Here is a 6,501-nt window from a genome sequence, read left to right as displayed (position 1 = left end):
AAGAAAAAAGAAGAAAAGAACCTTTGCCTAAAAACGTCTAAAAAATCCTTCTGATTTCTTCTTCTAAAAGGCACGCATGGATTTATTAACTCCCTGAGAGTGTGGTTGCGCTGTGTTGCAGGAGAAACAGTTCAGCTCTTGCAAACAGAATCCTTGCCCACAAGAGCTTAGAGATGTATTTGATCAAAATAAATTATGCCAGTTTTAAATTACTGTTAAGATTTTCATGCAAAGATGGACTGGAAACATGAGACATAGGGCTCAGAAGTCAACCCAGAATTCTCCAGAGGAAGCAGAGGCTTCTGGAAGAAAACACAATGCATTGAGCACCAGGCAGTCCCCAGCTGTCTGCTGGCTTTGACACGGACTCACTGTCTGGCTGTGAAAGGCAATGCCCCTCACTGTGGTGTTAATGCTGCTGCCAGCGAAGGGGTGTTGGCATACTCGGACACCTCTCAGAAGTGCTGTGAGACTCTGTGAATAAATACCCCTGCAACACTTTGAATGCTGAGTGTAAACCCAGGCAATCCACAGCAAGTTGCTGTAACCCAGCAGACACTGAGCTTTTGTCTCTATTCATGCTTGGGTGGGAGATGGCACCGAAAACCCAGTACGTGAGTGGTAGAGCCATGGATTTTCTACTGTCAAAGCCTCACACTCTAGGACTCTGCTCTTCTACCTTCCTCAGCTCTCAGCGCTTTGCTTTGCCACAACGCTGAGTCTCAGTCCTTTCCTCATCTCCTGCAGGCCTTGACCTCTTATCCTTGTTTTGCAAAATGTGATGTTGTCAAGAAGCTGAGATGCCTTGCAACTGCAGCCCATTAAAATGCTGCTCAGACCATTTGTCCCTCAGAAAACCCTGGCACCTGCCTTGGGCATTTCTCCCAGGATCCCAGAAACAGCAGCCCTTGTGCTTACAGGAACACAGAGGCCACGTGTATCCCTGGATCTGATGTGAGGAGCTCAAGGGTGGGGTCAGAGCAGACATGGAAAAAAGGATCCGTGAGCTGGCTCAAAGTTCCAAGTTGGCCATGGATCTGCATTTCTCTGGCTGGACCCAGACTTCTACCTCTCCTGTGGATCTTTGTTTGTCTTAGGGACAATCTGCATTGCTGCCATCGTGAAACGGCCAGCCCGTGCTTTATGCAGCTGCCTCCCTGTTGGCTAGCTAAGATTCTGGGGTGATGTAATTGCCTCTGGAAATAGGAGCTGGAGAATGTGATGTGACGAATTTCCCTGGACCACCAAATAAATTAAAAAGCAGGCTTTCAGCCCAGAGAGGTTACCCTCCCAAATAAACAAGTCCCAGCCTCCCTTCCTTACACACACTTACCTTCTTCCACACCAGGAAGCTGAGCTCCTCGCAGACTCCATTACAGATCCAAAATGAACAGGTTCTTCCAGCCAGTCAGCATCTCCCATACAGTAATTGCTTTGGTATGGGCATCTGAGTACAAGACAGAACTGTATATACTAGAAATATTCTCTTTGCATAAACTTCTCAGTAGACTTACTTTTGTCTTGTTGCCAGGAAATGTACTTGGGGCCTCTCGCTAGCTTCACATTTCTTTGATTAGAGGGGCACAGTCAGTTTGTTCCGATAGTTACAGGGGAACTGAGAAACTGGAAAATCCTCTCTAAGCACAACAGTTCTGCAACTGCACATAAGACCACCCTATTACACCACCTCTCCTGTGACGGTCACATTTCCATGGATTGGAAAGGAAGGGGGAAAAAAGCCCATCTTGCACACATGCTTCTCCACAACAGCTTATGCCATGGTAGATAACCATACAACCTGAGATCATTTAAGCAACACAACGCATGGCACTCCAGCATGGAAAAGGGGCCATGTCATAACCAAGGGCAACGAGTGGTTCTGGGAATCAGAAAACGTCTAACATGGTTGGGTGGGTTGGACAGGAGTTTAAGAAAGCAACAATATAGTCAGCCAAACTGTAGTGTGGCCAGGAAAGGAGAGTTAACACCTTTTCTCTGCCAAAAAACACCTCTTGGCCAGTAATGACAACTAATGGCCAGGGCCTTGGCATCACAATCTGCCCAAAAAATTGAAAGGTGGAACATGCAGATTCTGTGCCCAGTTCTGGTCAGGACTGCTTTGTGACATGGAGCAAAGCACTTAGCTTCTCTCAGCCCCAACTCATCTGTGTGCACAGCACTCTGGGTTAGTTCTTGTCTCCCTCCTGAGGCTCAGTAACACTTTGTTAAATGCCTGTTTCTTCTAGGAGGCAAGGTGATCCAGAGAGTGCAAAGTACTTTATTTTTGTACTGTAAAAACCAGCTTCCTTCGAAGTCTCACTCATTAAGTCAACAGCCGTTGTAATCCAAGCTCCTTTGATGGAAGGAATAAGTGGGGAAATTGCCAAAGGCAGGATTAGCTGATGGATGTCTTGAGTTGCAAGGGTGTCTCATACGGATTTGTGGCTGGATTTTCACCTCAGCTGTCCTGGCTGGAATGTCTGTCCTACCGTACTGAGACACTCCTCTTGCAGACCCTGCTCTGCCTCTAGCAGTGGGGCCCTGGCTGAGGACTGGTTGCACTGTAATTCCCAGCTCCTCTGCTAACTAAGGAATATGGCGTGCCAAAGAAAACCAAGATCCAGCCTGTGAAGAACGTACCTGTTGTACTTGCAGGGAAGTGACAGTTTGTCCAGAAACAGGACTGATACAGGTGTGCTTCCCGACTTGGCTTCTCAGTGATGCTCTGGGCCACTGCTTCCCTTCTTCAGTAGGGGTTACCATATGCTTTTCTCTGAACAGCAAATCCTTTGTGACCTAGGAATAAAAGTACTGTAAACTGGTTTCTACATTTAGGTCTAATTGTGAGTAAAGGCGTTTAGAAGGAGCAGACCCAACACATCCTGCTGGACTGTGACGGGCAGCAAGTTTCTTGCTGTTCCCCATTCAAAAGGAGTGGCAGCACATTCTTTCTTTTTCCTCGTTTCTATTACAGTGCCTCCTTAGTCCTCATCTCTGTCCTGATCTCAGATTTCTGTTACTGTGATTCCACTGATGGAAGGTAACAGCAATTACATTTGTGTATTTGTGTGCGCTCAATATGGGACAGAGAAGAAAGACACAATCTGCAAAGCCAGACTACACCCACTTCTGTATCCTCTATTTATGTGAAAATTTTCATGTTGAAAAAAAACAACTTTCTAAGTTCTCACAATTCAGTTAAGTCTTAATGGGTGTTAACTACAAATACAAGATTATATTCTCCTAAAATGTCATTATCTGAAAGTCATTCTTGCAATGGGGACACTGAGGATGAAAATACTCTAGCCTGTCAGTTCTCCTGCCTTCTGTGCCATACATCTCTCTCCTCTCCAGCTACCACCTTTGCAACTCACACATGCCTACCTTAAGGTCACAGTTTGTTTCTAGTTCCCAATGCTGGGTGCTATGCACAGCACTGTCTGCTTTTGTCTGATGAATGGCACAAAGCTGGAGTCAAGCAGGTACTCCACACTCTTTACACATTGCCAGGTGTCCTAGATTTTCTGTATCTCATAGGATAATTAACCCATCTGCAGGTGATTGTCTACTTGTCTGCCAAAGGACCTAGTGGAGAGGGTATGTGAGACAGCTCGTAATGTTTTTGTTAAGAGGTCCCTTTGGATTGCATTTAGTAGAAATGTGTTTGTTTTCCAGAAGAGAACCGGTTACAGAAACAACACCAAGCAAAAAGGCTTTTCTACAGCAGGGTTCTATTTACCATGTTCATTCAGGGAAAGTTATATGGGAGGAGAGAGGAAGTAGTTAAACCCTTGTTTACCATGCTGGAAACCAAAACTCCCTCAGTTTACATAAATAAGGGAGAAAATGGCTTAGTTGTATGAGCACATGGCTGTGACTAAGGAGAGCTGGGTTCTGTTCTCCGCTCTAATGTGCAAAACTCTCCAGGGCTCTCCTCCCCTCAGTGTGAGATTCAACTTGTTAACGTGAGGTGTATGCCAAATCACTAGTTAACAGAGACAGGATTTTCCAATGCCAGATTTATCCATCAGCATCAGATAGACTGAAAAACCTAGCAAGAAGTACTGGCCTTGCTTCCCTGATTACTAGGCAGCTGTAAGAACCAGCTGGACTAAGCAGCTGAGGTAAAATGAGACGAATGTAACCCTGCTTTCAGGGCTTTCTATACACACAATGAAGCTAACTAGTCCTTCCCTATCTGACCATGGGAGTTGGAAAGGATTCATGTACTAATTATTACAACATGCTCTGATGCCGAGATGCTGGAGGCCATACAATCCTGACTGTTAGCAGATCTGTGTACTCAAGAAGGCAACCAAGGAAATGAGTCCACTGATTCCTAAATCCTTATGGTTTGGTACATGTATCCTCCCCTTTATGCGGATGGTTCGGATCACCAGAATGATGTGCTCACACATCTTTCGTGAGACAGAATTTCTATTTTATGTAGAGAATGAAATCTGCTGGGGATGACAGGACAAAGCTGCCTCTGTTGAAGGAGTTCAGAAGAGATAATTAGTTACTAAACTCAGCTGAGTTAGGGAACCGGCAGGGTTTGCTCTGCCTGCTGAATCATAATTACTGCATGCTGTGAACTAAAGGTTGCATCAGATATCATTTTGGAGATCTGCAACAATAAAGAAGAACAGAAAGACAGGGAACGAATCCCACCTGAGCAGTGAAAAAACTTACTGGAGGCTGAGAAAGTTCTTACTTGCTCAGAGTCCCTCTGCCTTAGCATCCATTAAGGTAGGGAGGTTATATAGCATAATCCCAGAGTAGGGGGCAAGTCTGATAGCACCCAAAGAGAAGCCCTTTCAGTGGCCTATGTTTTGCCTTTGGTAACTGGTCAGAGTTGCCTCTCTCACCAAATCAAGGCAGCCCCAAAATGGTTCCTCTGGGAGCATTAATGTTTTACTGAATCACTTAGTTTCTCTTGATGACTGCTGCTTCAGACTCTCTGCGGCTGGATCCCAGTGGGGATTTTGTTGATGGGGGTTTATTGACTGCTTGTTACCTTGAAGTTACTGCAGTGGCAAGAATCACAGGTAACTCCTGGAGTCTGTTTATTTTATGGGTTGTGTTTTTAAGAGTTTGCAATGGCACCCTAATTTTAGGAGAAGCCATTTGTTTATTTAGCAATGCACACATGCACTGATCCATAAATAAAACCGGTGAGCTACCTAGAATCTTCACTTTGGTCCTCAGTAGAGATTTTTAAGATTTATACTGCTGGGGCTACAGAAAGGACAGACTTGTACTGACAACTGGTGTCACAGCGGACTCATAGAACTGCACTTGAGCTGGAATTCATCTAACTTCATTTAAACATCTGAGATTGACTTAGAAGAAGATTGAGGTTGGATGTCAGGGGGAAGTTCTTTACCATGAGAGTGGTGAGGTACTGGAACAGCTGCCCAGGGAGGTTGTGGATGCCCCATCCCTGGAGGTGTTCGAGGCCAGATTGGATGGGGCCCTGGGCAGCCTGGTCTAGTATGAAATGGGGAGGTTGTTGGCCCTGCATGTGGCAGGGGGGTTGGAGATTCATGATCCTTGAGGTCCCTTCCAACCGTGCCATTCCTTAATTCTGTGATTTGTCAGAACCTAAGGAGCCTGTAGGCTCCTAGTAAAGTTCAGTACATAGGATAACCATGTAGAAAGTTTCTGGTAGAGCTGATCTCTCCTCAGTGACTGTAATAGGAAGTTTTGACAATTACCTTAAAATATCTCTTAGATGTCTGAATTAGGTCGGAAGCCTCTCGCCCTTGTTGTGCCTGTGATTACTTGCAGCCATGGAGAAGGGAGCCCCAAGGTCATTAGGTTATTGCAGCTGGTCCTATGTACCACATCACAAATCCTCATGATTGAGAAGCATAAGATACAGGCACTGTACTTCAAAGTGACTAGGGTAGCCCCGCGTGGAAGCAAGACATGCTAGGTGTCCCTCAGGAGATCCTGTCACAGAGTGTTGGGATAGAACCAAGTTCAGCAAATAGCATCCAATGCTGATCTGGAAATGTTCTTGGCAAACCCTGCTGGACTATTTATTTGTGTTGTGGAAGATCCAGATTACACAACAGTCATCATTCTTCTGCAGCTGATGATCCATTAAAAGCTGACAAGCCACATATATTTCAAGGACCACAGGTCACCTCAACAAATACAAGCTGTCTGTTCAACATGTATGCAGCACATCTGCAAAACTGTTAACCGTGTGTGTACACACACGTACCTATCTTCCTACATCCGCTTCTAAGCACTTGAGGGCTTTCAAATCTGGTCTTCCAGATAATTCTGTAAGCTTAGCCTTGAGTGAAGCTTAGATTCTTAGAAGCCAGATCTTCAGAGATCTGTAGGAATCCACTGACGAGCAAGCGTCCATTAAGTGCACTTGTAAGATTTATTCAAACATCTCTAAAAACCTTAGTCTTAGGAGCTTGAGAATACCAGACTGGGTTAAAAAGCCTGCAAATTCAACATTTCTTGAAAGGAGAAACAAGG

At 45.1% G+C, this 6,501-nt stretch overlaps 1 protein-coding gene across 1 annotated transcript in view; it reads right to left on the bottom strand.

Moving 5' to 3' along the window:
- GORAB (golgin, RAB6 interacting) overlaps positions 1 to 6,428 on the bottom strand; it is a 70,382-nt gene extending 63,954 nt beyond the window's left edge. The window contains exons 1-3 of the mRNA XM_042873074.1: positions 5,718 to 6,428; positions 2,641 to 2,796; positions 1,334 to 1,447 (exon numbers count right to left, since the gene is read on the bottom strand). The gene's annotated coding sequence lies outside the window, so the exon portion shown is untranslated. The remainder of the gene's footprint in view (positions 1 to 1,333; positions 1,448 to 2,640; positions 2,797 to 5,717) is intronic.
- Positions 6,429 to 6,501: the final 73 nt, after the last annotated feature.

The sequence above is a fragment of the Lagopus leucura genome, unplaced genomic scaffold, assembly GCF_019238085.1.
Source record: "Lagopus leucura isolate 7727_CA_CO unplaced genomic scaffold, USGS_WTPT01 Super-Scaffold_100009, whole genome shotgun sequence".
NCBI classification, from domain to species: Eukaryota; Metazoa; Chordata; class Aves; order Galliformes; family Phasianidae; genus Lagopus; species Lagopus leucura.
Note: the sequence above shows the minus strand (reverse complement) of the source record. Positions and strands in the feature narration are given on the sequence as shown.